This window comes from Cryptomeria japonica, chromosome 2 (genome assembly GCF_030272615.1).
Source record: "Cryptomeria japonica chromosome 2, Sugi_1.0, whole genome shotgun sequence".
Classification (NCBI taxonomy): Eukaryota; Viridiplantae; Streptophyta; class Pinopsida; order Cupressales; family Cupressaceae; genus Cryptomeria; species Cryptomeria japonica.
The window spans coordinates 394,156,222-394,170,210 of NC_081406.1; positions in this window are offsets into that span (position 1 = coordinate 394,156,222).

Genomic DNA, 13,989 nt, shown 5'->3' on the forward strand with positions numbered 1-13,989 from the left:
TATTTTTTTCATTCTATTACATGCAGACAATAAGGAGTTCACGTTAGATGTCCAAGGGGTTAGTGATATATTCATTAGATCAAGATATGATCTAGATGAACAACCAATGTTGTTATGGGCATTTTACCCCCCGAATAAAAGGCCAAAACTCATAGATGTGGATAAAGCCTTTGGTCATATGATGACCCTGAAAGTTGGAGAGGTAGATCCTATGGTCACTGCTGACATAGGTATTGATATCTTAGAATTTAATAAGGCTCAGATGAAACAGAAGATAGCAGAGAAAAATAAATATAAGGCCTTATATGAGTAAGCCCTTAAGAGGAGTGGGCATCCAATCCCTCAGATTACTGATTCAGGATGCCACTGGAAGAAAAAGTTTGAAAAATTAGCTTATGAGCACACTAAGTTGAAGAAGGATATGAAGAGAATCAGGGCTGAGATATGATAGCATGGAGAAGGCATTGGATGAATTCTGGGGTGTATATCAGAGGAACATGGACCATATGGTTTCTAACACCAGAATTTGAGATAGACTCAATTTGGTTTTACAAGATGCATTGACTAGGGAAAAGGTAAAGAAAAAGGTTCAGGGTTTGCTTGTCACACATGATGAATTTACTAAGGAGTTGAAATCTAAATTTGATGAGTACTAGCAAATTATTTAGCATGGGGTTCCTGGATTGGTGGACGATGCAGGTGTAATTAAGGTTAAGACAGCATGGCTTTTTGAGTGTAAGTCTTTACGTAGTGCAGGCCAAGTCATTGCCAAGATGGATATTATTGATATGAATGACACAACCGATTAGTTTGAGAACTTCTATGTGATCGAGAACACAGCCAGGGATGCAATATTCAACACTTCAACTTACATAGATGTGGGTTATTTGTAACACATTCAGAAGTGTGGACAGCAGCTAGACCAATAATCTTAGTTTATTGTTTGTAATGTAATTGATGTTTTAGGTAGGCTATTTAGTTGTTGTTCAATTAGTTGTCTAGGATAATGAAAGGGTGTGTCATTTCAATCATGTCCCTTGGCATATGTATTTATATTGATTCATTTTGTATCAAAAGAAAAGAAGAGAATGGTCTACAGTTTTAAAAAGGGCCAAGGGACTGTTAGTATTATGTTATAGAAGGGTAAATGAGAATGAAAAGTCTTTGAGAAATCATGTAATCTCTGTGAGTGCAGCTTGTGTATTCAGTATTGTTTTTTTAGGATTAATATATAAAACTTATTGCTTCTCATCCCTTGATCATTGTGTGATTATTTCATGTTGATGTTTATCTGAGTCCCCTAGATAAATCTTATAAGGGTTCATTGTAATGTACCATCACAAGCCGTTGTGATTGAATATAAAATTAAGTTTTTATTGTTCTCGTAACACTTAATGAAACCATTTCAGTGATAGTTTTAAAACTGTCTCTAGGGTCTGATCAAGATTTATGTCCATAAGTAATACACTAATTGTTAGATGAAGGCACTGGTCTAGTGTTGATTTCTGGAACAATTCTGATATATGTTTAAGGTCCCTAATTGAGAAGCATCTTTGAATTCTTGTGATCTCTGCCCTGTTCATAATTTTTAATCAGTCCTGAAGCTATTTCTTTTTTCAGTATAAATTTTTCTCAGCATTTTGTTTACAAGAATTCAGTAATAAACATTCATAAAGTACATAAGTTTCAATAAAAGTTTTAGGGAAAATTGTCATTCATGTTAAACATTTGTCCTCAAGTTTAAATTCACTATAAAGAAGCAATCTCTGTGTGCTTGGAGATTGGGTTACACCTGCCCAGGTCTAGTGAAGCCTAGAGTGCAGGGGAATTTGGTCTTTGGCCATTCCAGTTCATTGGACAGGGCCGATTGTGGAAATAAAAAGAGGGTCGGTAATCTCTTATTTTCCCAATTTGTGGTTTTGGGCACCAACAGATTGGGGACTCTGCTAGGGTAGTTTTTATACAAAGTTTTCAGAATCTCTGGTAGTTTGTTTTAGACTCTACTAGAGGGAGGATCCCAGAAGATCAGTTAAATTGGTAATATTTTCCTCTTAGGAGGTGGTGACTCTACATTTCAATACATGAATAATAGTTGGTATTTTTAGAAAATAAGAGAAACCCCTAGACATCTATCAATAAAATTAATGCTGGGGAGGAGGTCTCTACACAAAGGACAAGAAGATCTTGTTCAATTGAGTCCCAAGAAAAGGAACAAAGAGAAGAAATCAAACATGGCGTTTGAAGGATATAAGAGATATCCTAGTAGGGAGGAAAATCCTTTTTACAAAATAGAGAGAAAAATCCTTTTTACAAAATAAATGCAAAAGATAATAGATATAGCCATGATGAGATCACGACTGTTGAGGAACAGGAAGGAAAACAGTGGGATGAACTTATTCTTAGAATGGTTGATATGAATGCATATGATGCCAAGATGGCGAGGGCACTTAAAAGGCAACTAGATTGGGTGTTACATAAACTCAGAATAGAGAGAAATAATATTTCAAGCCCCAAGACAAACAAGGTAGAAGGAGAGAGGGGTGAGAAAATTAGACAAGTAGTTCCAAAGTATAGTCCCCCTCATATGAGAAGAATAGACCAGCCTTTCGTAACTTATGATAACTCGTTGGTAAATGAGAGTAGAAGATGGAGCGATGTGCATAGGGATTAAAGTGAAGAAAGGTAGGAGGATGGAAGAAGGAATGAAGATGAGGGAAATGATAGGAATAGGAATAACACAAATAGGGGTAACCATGTAGGAAATAATGGGTATGGGAGCAATCAAAATAATGGACACAATAGAGGTAACAATGGCAATTATGGAAGTGGCAATGGTGGAGGTAAGAACAATAATAATGGTAATAATAATGGCAATAATAGTAGCTGTGGAAATAAAGGGAACAATCATAATTATGACAACAATGGTGGATTCAATAGAGGAAGTATGAATAATCAAAACAATCATCATGTTGGCAGACAACCTCTGATCATTGAAAGATACAGACAGTTGGATTTCACTGGCATTGTTGGTTATCCAAATTAGATCACTAATGATTTAAGATTAGCAATCCCCAAATTCTCAGGAAATGGAATTGATTCAACAGAACAATATGTAGTTAATGTAAAAAATATCATTGAAGAGTTTGAGGTTCCTCATGAGGATGTATTCATGAAATTGTTTGTTCAATATTTGACAAAGGATGCATGAGTCTAGTATGGAAGCCTTCCTGATAGATGTATTTGTAGTTGGTAGGAATTTGTATTGCTATTCTTGGAAGAATTTGGAGATCACAATGATCCTTCATTTGCATCCCATGAATTAACAAGTATAAAGAATAATCAAAATGAATTAGTTGCTGAATTTAATAAAAGATTCAACAAAGTATAAAATAGAATACCCAGAGATGTCAGACCTATTGATTCATTTTTTATTAACTTTTATTTGAGTGCTTTTGACAGTAAAACCCATTATGATATTTTGTCTCATAGACTTGATACCTTACAACAAGCATTCAAGACAACTGCTACTATTGAAAATAATAGGAAGGTGGTTGGGAAGGTTGCTAAGAGAGATGATCCAAAGCTGTATAACTCCAGGGTTCCCAAGAAAGATGATCTTACTCAGATCATGGACATGCTTAAAGACCTAAAGGGTAAGCAAAATCCTAATGAAAGGTCACCATACAGAAACAATAAGCAAATAAATTACAATAGGCCAAAGTTGCATGACATGCCATATAACACAAATTGGAAGGATGGAAAGCTAGTAAAACCTAACATAAACAAAGAGACTCCTGATCTATTAAAGAAATTCATAAACTTTGTGGATGAGTATCCATGGTATGATGTATGTAATTTGCCTCATGTTGCAGAATAGTGTATGATTGCTCAAGGCTTGATAGAAGAGGAAGATAAAAATGAGGATTATGAACCAATTGTGAATGCCCTTTCATCTGATCCATATTGGGGAAGAAATGAGGATTTATCTGAAGAAGAAGAATATTCTGATGTGCATCAAAGAAGAGAGACTTTTCAATGTAGCATACAACATGTTTTTTCTGATGATGATGAAGATATCCCTATTTTGAGAAAATTGTTCTGGGAGTTTGAGAAACCTGACTAAAGAAGAAAAGAAAGCTTTTACTATTGTAGCTGTAGAACAAGTGAAAAGCAATTATCAGCCGAGGAATAGGAATGTCGACAATGAGAAGGACAAGACAACAGGTATTTTTGCCAGTGTCACAAAATCTAGTGGGACAAAAAATAGCATAGCCAAAGGCAAGGATGCAAGTGCCAAAAAAGGGACAGAGCTGGAAAAGACTAAACAAATTGAAATGCCAAAGCTTGTTAAGCCCGTAGAGAAGAAACAAGTAAGTAATCCTAATTCAAATTATAATTCATTCATGTCTCAAGCACTATCCTAGGTGAAGATATCTATGCCTTTGCTAGAAGTAATGAAACTTCCAGATTACAAAAATGAGACTTTAAAAATTATATCTAATGCTGGGGAAATGAGTAGGGGAGATCCTAAATCAAAGGAAGATCCTGCTATGGTGTATCTTGGCACATCTATTACCAAAAATCTCACACAGGTAGATCCTTTTTATCTAACACTATTGATAAATGAAAAAATGCTAAAAAATTGCATGATAGACTCAGGAGCAACAATAAATATCATGCCAGAGGATGTCATGAAAGAGTTGGGAATGCATGTTGACACACCTTACGGTAAGTGCTATGCCATGGACAACAGGTCAGTTCTTGTAGTAGGCATCATGAAGGACGTTGAGTTCATATTCCCAGCCTACCTAGACATTGCATACAAAATAGATATCACAGTTGTACAAGTGTCTGCAAACTATGGGATGCTGCTATCCAGATAGTGGTCCAACTTAGTAGGTGGACATGTTCAGCTTTACCTGTCATATGCTACTATTCCAGTAGAAGGGACATCGGTGAGGATAAATAGAGAACCAAGATCTTCATACCTCATAGAAGAGGTTGATCCTGATGAAGTGACTTGCTTTTGCCATTCTGATATGGACAACTTTCAGGTAAGTATTTATAAACCTTTAGAAATCAATAAAGTTACACAAATAGTTAAACAAAATGAAAATTTAATTAGGAAATTATACTTTGATGGTGCCTGCAGTAAGGAAGGAAATGGAGCAGGAGTTGTACTTATTTCACCTAATGATTTTTTTTTTAAATACTCTTTCTTGTAAACTTTTGAGTGTACTAATAATGTTGCTGAATATGAGGCCCTCTTATTAGGACTTAAACTAGAAAATAAACATGGCATTAAGTGACTAATGGTTTATGGTGATTGAGAATTAGCCATTTCACAAGTTAGAGGCAAATTTGCTGCAAAAAATGAAAAATTAAGAAACTACAGGAACGAAGTTTGGGATTGCATTGAATTATTCGACGCTTTCTCCATCAATTGGACTGAAAGATCCAATAATATTTGGGCAAAATTCATGGATAACTTGGCTATCAAGCATAATGACATCCTTTGGGATGATATTACCCAAGTAGAAATCAAGACTAGACCGTCAGTGCCTGACAATGTAAAAGGTTGGCAAGTTTTTGATGATGATAGGGATTTGCTAAAATTCTTATTTTGTGAAGATCAATATGAGCACTAGTGGATTGATTGGAATGAACTTGTGGATGATAAGGATGACAAAGCAACTATACTTGGGAAATAGGTATTGCAGCTAAAAACAATAAAATTCCAAAAGGATTGATAGAGCTTGAAAGAATGTTTGATGATAAAGATGTAGTAAATTTCAGACCTAATTCAGGAGGATGTGAGGATGTTGAAAAAATAAACTTGGGAAGTGAAAGCAACCCAAGAGAAGTATATATTGGAAAAAATCTCACATCAAAAATCAAAACAAAATTGATTAATTTTCTGAGGAAGTATAGGCACGTCTTCACTTGGTCATATGATGACCTTAAAGAATACAAGGAAGATTGTTCCAGCATGAGATACCTTTGAAGCCTGATGCAAAACCTTTCAGACAAAAAAAAAGGCCGATAAACCCTACTTTGGCTCCTAAGATGAAGGAGGAGCTGATGTAAATGAGGAATGTTGGTATTATTGAGCCTATAAGGCACTCAACATGGGTATCCAATTTGGTCCCAGTCAGAAAAAAGAACGGTGACATTAGATTGTGTGTGGATTTCAGAAATTTAAACATTTCATCCTTGAAAGATAACTGTGCTTTACCTAACATGGAGGTTGTTTTGTAGAAAGTCACAGGGAATGAATTGTTATCTATGATGGATGGCTTCTCAGGCTATAATCAAGTCAAGGTTAGGGAAGCAGAAAAGTTCAAAACTGCTTTCACTACACCTTGGGGTACCTATGTCTATGTTAGGATGCCTTTTGGATTGACAAATGTAGAAGCTACATTCTAGAGGGCTATGGATGTGGCCTTTGAGGGTATGATTGATTATATCTTGGTGGTGTACCAGGATGATATGATTGCTTATTCTATAAAGGTAGAAAATCATTGTGATGATCTAGGAAAGATTTTTATTAGAGTATTAGAATATGGCATATCTTTGAATCCTAAAAAATATCTTTTTGGGGTTACTAAAGGAAAATTATTGGGTCATATTGTCTCAAAAGATGGAGTGAGAATTGATCCAGAAAGGATTGTTGTTATTGATAAAATTCAAATCCCAAAAATTGTTAAAGCAATTCAATCTTTTTTCGATCAAATCAACTTTGTAAGAAGATTTGTTTCAAATTTCTCCGAAATCATAAAGCCTATTGCTAAAATGTTGAAAAACAGTGCTGAAATAAAATGGACTAATGAAGCTCTTGAAGCCTTTGTAAATATAAAAAGAGCCATCAAGGAAGCCCTTGTGTTAAAATCACCCGATTTCTCTGAACCTTTTCAGGTGTTTTCATTTGCCTCATTCCATACTATTGTTGTTGTCATGTTACAAAAGAATGATGAGGGTCATGAGTAGTCAGTGGCATTTTTTAGCAAAACATTGCAAGCATCTGAATTGAATGATGATTTAAATGAAAAACAAGCTTATGCTCTTGTGAAAGCTATGAAATCTTTCAGACCCTATGTAGTTGGTGCCACTGTCATTGCCTATGTGCCAATTGTTGTTGTTAAAGACATCTTCAGACAATCAAAAACTATTGGAAGGAGATGCATATGGATAAACCAGATCCAAGAATTCAATATTGATATACAAATCACAAAGTTGGTAAGAGGTTAGGGTCTGGCAAAATTGATGGCAGAATCAAATCTTGAAGCATCACAAATAAATCGGGTAGAGTTGGAAGATGTACAAATTAGCATTGGAGGTGTCCTTGGTATACACATATTGTATATTATTTGAAGTACATGAAATGTCTAGATAATTTAAATGATAGTCAGAAGAGAACATTAAAGCTTCAAACATCTAGGTATGTATTACTTAATGGAGATCTATACTGGAAAAATAAAGATGGTGTTCTTTTATTGTATCTAGATAAGTGTTAAGCGTCTATTGTTTTAAAAGATTTATATGAAGGTGTATGTGGAGGCCACTTATCAGCTAAAACCACTGCTCATAAAATTCTTAATACCTATTATTATTGGCCTCAAGTTTTCAAGGATTGTCATACTTATATCAGAAAATGTGAGGCTTGTCAAAAGTTTTCAGGGAAGCTCAAGTATAATGGAGCCATTCCTCTCAGACCCATGCATACAAAGGAACCATTCCAAATGTGGGGTATCCACTTCATAGGAGAGTTAGCAAACAAAGCTAGTGGTTGGCATAAATGGATTTTGGTGGCTACTGATTATTTTACTAAGTGGCTTGAAGTCATTCCCACAAGACAGGCTACCAGCAAAGTTGTGATAAAGTTTCTTTTGGAAAATATTCTAACTAGATTTGGGGTACCTTGGAAGATTATGGTAGATAATGGGATGTGTTTTAGATCCAGTGAGCTCTTTGATTTTTGTGAAAATTATGGCATCACTTTGTCCTATTCATCACCCTATCATCCCCAAGGAAATGGACAAGCAAAATCCAACAATAAAAACTTGTTGGGTAATAATAAGAAGGCTTGGGATTCAAAATTGGTCTTAGCATAATGGGTTGACAGAGCGACAGTTAAGAAGTCCACATGATTTGCTCCATATGAGCTTGTATATGGCAAAGAAGCACAATTACCCTTGAATAATTTTCTCCCAGTTTATAAATTTGTTACAAAAGAGTTTTTCATAAGAAGTAAACTTTATGGGGGATAGATTGATGGTGTTGGCTGAGTTGGATGAATGTAGAAAAATAAGCTCAAGAAAGAAATCTGCAAAGACAACAAATGGTAAAGGCTTTACATGATAAAAAAGCATGTGAAAGGTCATTTAAGGAAGGAGAATGGGTATTAAAATGGAATGCGAAGGATCAAGATAAAGGGAAGCATGGCAAGTTCAATGTGATTTGGCTAGGACTTTTCATCATTTTAGAAAAAAGTGGAGAAAACTCTTATTACTTGCAGGATACCGATGGTTAGGTGCAGGAGTTACAAGTTCATGCTCAATATCTTAAGAATTTCTTCTCTTGATGAGCAAGGGGTATTTTTGTATCATAATAGTTTAAGTTTCCTTTTGCTTTTTGTTTTCATTTTTCATTTTGGTCTGCTTTCCAGAGATAACTAGAATCTTTCTATGTCCTTAAAAAGAACATCCATCCCCAGAAAGAGCCATTGTTAGCACATATTTTTACAAAACATTTTGTGCTATATGGAGTCCTTTTTCCTATTATATGAGCATTTACTGCTGGTTTGCATGTGCAAGAACCTTATTAGCATGAGTAAAGTTCTCTAAGGATCAATTGTTTTAGGAATGCCAAGGTACCACTTGGGCACACTAAGGGCATGCACTCAGTATAGACTGCACAAGGAATCCAATATGGGAACATTTATCAATGGCAAAATAATTATGGTATAATCTAAGATTGTTTTCCATTATGTATCAGACCCTATGGGATAGCTGGGATCACTATTATTCATGGTGGATGGCTCATTTTTTCAAAACTGCAAAATTTCAATTATCGGCATAAGTAGTCCCGATGAAACAACATTTGCAAGCAAAAGAAGGATTATCAGCATGACATATACCGATAAATCAGAAGGCAGATTCATTGGAGCACTTAAATTATATTCATCACAATGCACGCTCTTGGAAAAGTCATACCATCTGGATAGCTTATTCCGATGAGGCAGAAGGAGGGTGTTTTCTATCGGCATGTATCGACTTATCGGAAAAATGTAAAAATTGCTATATGGATAGCCTAAGAGGCTATGGGTGTAAATTGTAATGATGAAAAGGTAATGCAGATCATGAAATTATAACATTGTGAGATCAGAAATAATGAAAAATACTCTATCCCGATACCCGATGATTGAAGGGAACTGAAGGCGAGTCGATCAGAGAAAAAGACCATATCGTGATAATGCAAAAATTGTTAGGCCGATCCCTGATGACATGGAGAATAGGAAGGTGGAACCATCGGTATTACCTATATCGATAAAGAAGACTTGGAGGTATAAAGCATGAAAGTGCATCAGAGTAACATCAGGATTGGGAGGAATAGAAAAAGGCTATTCCGACCCCCAATAAAGATAAAAGCGCCTGCAGGGATATCGGTGTGAATTATACCGATAAAGTAACATGAAGTGAAGACTCATTGAGACATCAGGAGGTGAAGTTTGTTGGTATTTTGGTATGGTTTTGTCATTGATGTCAACACCTATTGAATACACCTACTTTGGAGATCCAGCAACATTCACCGGCAAGCAGTAATCTGTGCAACAGTTACTGGTATATGGTTAACCGACATGATATAATGTTCACCAGTACCTGGAATGACATGGAAGACACTTGGTAATGTCAAAGACATCATGTGGACACTTTATTTTGAAGTAATAATCATTGGTATATTCATATTTGCATATTTTCTTTTACCAGCAAATAGGTCCAAGTTATCTAGGGTTACACTGGCAGGTTTATCTTTTCCAGATCAGCATGGCATGCTATGGAGATGATTTATTATTGTTATAAATGCATTAAGCCGACATGTTTAATCGGTTATTGCATCGGATATTATATTATTTGTAAAATGTTTTTATTGTAATATCTTGTAGAGCCGACCTACTAAAATTGGTCTTAGTGTATGGTATAAATGTAAGATCTTATTTGTAAGATCAAGTGTGGAATGCAAAAAAAAAGATTTAAGTGAAGGTATATGCGAGATCAAGCAGAGGCATACATGAAGACATCATTTGAAGGTGAAGTTAGGTTTTTGTAGAAGCATATCAGCATTACACCGGTACTGAATCCAGCATATGAAGATGCAATTTTGTACAGTACATTCTTATTGGATTTAACCATCCAACTGTAGTCAGTGTGACTCCCATTTGTGATTGAGCAGTGAGCTCTAGGCTATTGGCCTTTCTGCATGTGCAGACCCCTTTTTGTACACTTACTATCTGTAGTAGTATCATCTGATTGTGGGTAAGGTTTCCCACCATGGTTTTTCCCCTTACAAGGTTTCCATGTACAAATATTGGTGTCATGTGTTGTGGATGACTTTGTGTTTATGTTTCATGCATTAATTCTTATCGGTGTAGCAATTTACTGTTAACACTATCTACCGGTATACTTAACTGATTCACTAGTATTAAGCATTAAGTTGGTTAATAAGTTTTTGGCTTGAATTTATTAGACAACTGATTCACCCCCCCCCCTCTCAGTTGTCTCTGGGACCTAACAATTGGTATCAGAGCTTAGTCCTCTTTTTGTAGAAGTTTAACAACTTGAGGAGATCCAATGTCTACTAATTATTTCAGGAAGGACATTCCTAAACTTGATGGAACCAACTATGGGATATGGAAGATCAGAATGGAGACACATCTGAATTGCATCAGTAAAGACATCTAGAAAGTTACTAAGAATGGTTATACTGCTGTTGTACCTGGTCAGACTGCTCCAAATACCCTAGCCAAAGATGAAGAAAATGATTGCAAAGCAAGAGAAGCACTCTTGAGTGCATTACCAGATCAACAAATCATGGGATTATCAGATAGGTCTACTGCTAAAGCTATTTGGGATCATTTGGAAACACTGAATGAAGGAGATTCCACAGTCAAAATTGCAAAACTTGAAAGCTTCTGAGTCAGGTATGAGCATCTGAAAATGGAAGAAGATGAAAGGATTTCTGCTTTTATGGAAAGAGTAAATGAAAATGTTTTGGGTATCAAGTGTTGTGGAGGAACCTTGAGTGAGGATGATATTATTTCAAAAATATTAAGAGGGTTGCCACCGGCATATAAAATGAAGGTTACTACTATGAATGAGTTGAGAATAATGCCTAATACATCAGTAACTAGAGATACATTGATTGGAAAACTTTCAGCTTTTGAAATTGAGGAATTTGGTCCTTTTGCTACTATTAAGACTGATTTGGCCTTCAAAGCATCAACATCATCTGCTCCATCTTTTGACAAATCAGACTGGAGAGCCTTTTATGCAAGAGAACTTGAAGAAACCAGGAAGGAAAATGAAGAGCTTCAAGAACTTGAAGCACTATTTGCAAGGAAAATGCCAAAAGGTCCAATTGGAAGTAAGTATGAAGGTAAAGCACCTTTTAAATGTTTTAACTGCAATAAGATTGGTCATATGGCTTCAAGATGCCCTGATAGACATGCTAGACTAAGAGAAGAAGCTAGAAGAACATACAAGCCTAATCCTAAATATTAGAGATACAGATTTAAGAAAAACAAAGATAAATCTTGTTACATTGCTGATGAAGGTATGACTGATGATTCTAATGAGGATCTAGCACATAATGGATGGGTTTTTGTTGCTATAACAGAAGATCAACCGGCACCTACTGCTCAACCAGTAGAACAAGCCCTAGCAGCTAAAGTTGAATCAAAGGATGAATGGATTATTGACTCAGGATGCTCACATCATATGACTGGAGACAAAGGTAAATTCTTGAACTTTCAAGAATACAATGGAGGTTTAGTAAGATTTGGAGATGACAAAGACTATTCAATCAAAGGTAAGGGTTCAATTTCTCTTGATGGTAAACATAACACTGACAATGTCTACTATGTTGAAGGATTAAAGCATAATCTTTTAAGTGTTGGTCAATTAGTTGAGAAAGGTTTTGAGTTACAATTTAAAAATGGAAAATGCAAAATCATGAATAGAACTGGTTTGGAAATTGCAACCAGTAATAAGACTAGAGGTAATATCTTTCATTTGAATAACAGTGAAAAGGCATGCTTAATTGCACATATAACTGAAAGTTGGTTATGGCATAAAAGACTATGTCATGTAAATTTTGATTGCATGATAAAAGTCAGTACTTCTAAGGCAGTTAGAGATCTACCTAAAATTGTGAAACCTCAGAATATAATTTGCAAGGAATGTCAATTTGGAAAACAAGTTAGAGCTAGTTTCAAGAGTATTCCAGAAAAATCCAATAATGCTCTTGATTTAATTCACACTGATCTATGTGGTCCAGCTAGAACTAAAAGCTTACAAGGTGATAGATATTTCATGCTAATTATGATGATTATTCTAGAATGTGTAGGGTTACTTTTCTCAGAGAAAAATCAGAAGCACTTGGGAAGTTCAAACTACGTTGGGAAACCCCTAAGGGTTTAAGTTAAAAACACTCAAATAGAGTGTAAATATTTTTTTTTTTATAATAATAGTTAAGAGTATTACTGATTAGTTACAACATTAAGATAATTATTGATATGTGTGACTTGACCACACCACATGATGAGCTACTAGGATAGCTAGATGATTGTTCCTTCCTTCCTCATTGGTGGCTAGCTGCTAGTCATGTAGTGATGTAATGTGCACTTATGATTTTCTTTTATTTATTTATTTATTTTCTTGTGGGCCAGCAATTTATTTTACTTTGACCTTGACAGTTTAGCCACGATCTTGCAATCTTGATCTTACTTGATTTGATGTTGCAAATCCGGAAATTATTTTCTTTTCTTATTGTTGGAATTGACAATTATTACCTTTATTCTTTGGTACTTTGGTGGCTAAACCGGTTTATCCTTGTTGTTTTTGTATGCTAGTCTTGTGTTGCAATGTGAATTCCTCTCCAAGGATGTAGGAGACGGTCTTGGATGAGTATATACAAGGAAGTAGACATAGTGAACCTGGAGGATGGAGGTATGTGAGGCTGTGAGACAGCTAGGATCCACTACCTACCTATGAGTGGTGACTATCTCTTGGAGGCTAAACATCTTACACAACAAGGGATATTCACAAGGGACTTGTATGGAAGGTAGCACCGCTATGGTGTACCCTAGCACCATCAAGCCCTTGAGTGAGATGATGGATATTGTTGATCATGTATTTGTTCTGAGAGCAGGTATAGAGATGTTGATCGTATATGTTACCTTTGACCGAGCATTAGACATGCTCACATGTGGCCTTTTGTGTTGTGCAAACCAGTCTTGTGGATGGATATTATGTGTAATCATTTATTAAATGGTATTTACTTGTCACTATGTTATGGGGCATAGTCATTGGAAAGGTTCTTGTATGTCTGAAAAGTGTAAACAATTGAGTTCTTAAGTTGCTCTTATTTGTCGAAAGTTAACTTGGTTGTAGAAATTGATATTTGAAGTTGGTTCTATACAATAAAGTTTTGTGAAAAGAGATGAATTGGTGAAAGAAATTGATCTTGAGGGCATACTTTCTTGTCATGTTTCATAAATGGGTATGATAACTGTGTCTATATATTTTAATTGCTTTAATTTGGTGTAATAAAAAGGGAAAATTCTCATTTCTCTACTATGATTGTGTGTAAATTCTAGAATATTTTAAGAAGTGAATGATGTCAGATGCATTCTGTTAATGGATAATGACATTCGTAGAGGATTTATAAATAATGTTGAAAAAATAGTTGTTTGTGCAAATTGATAATTGTTAA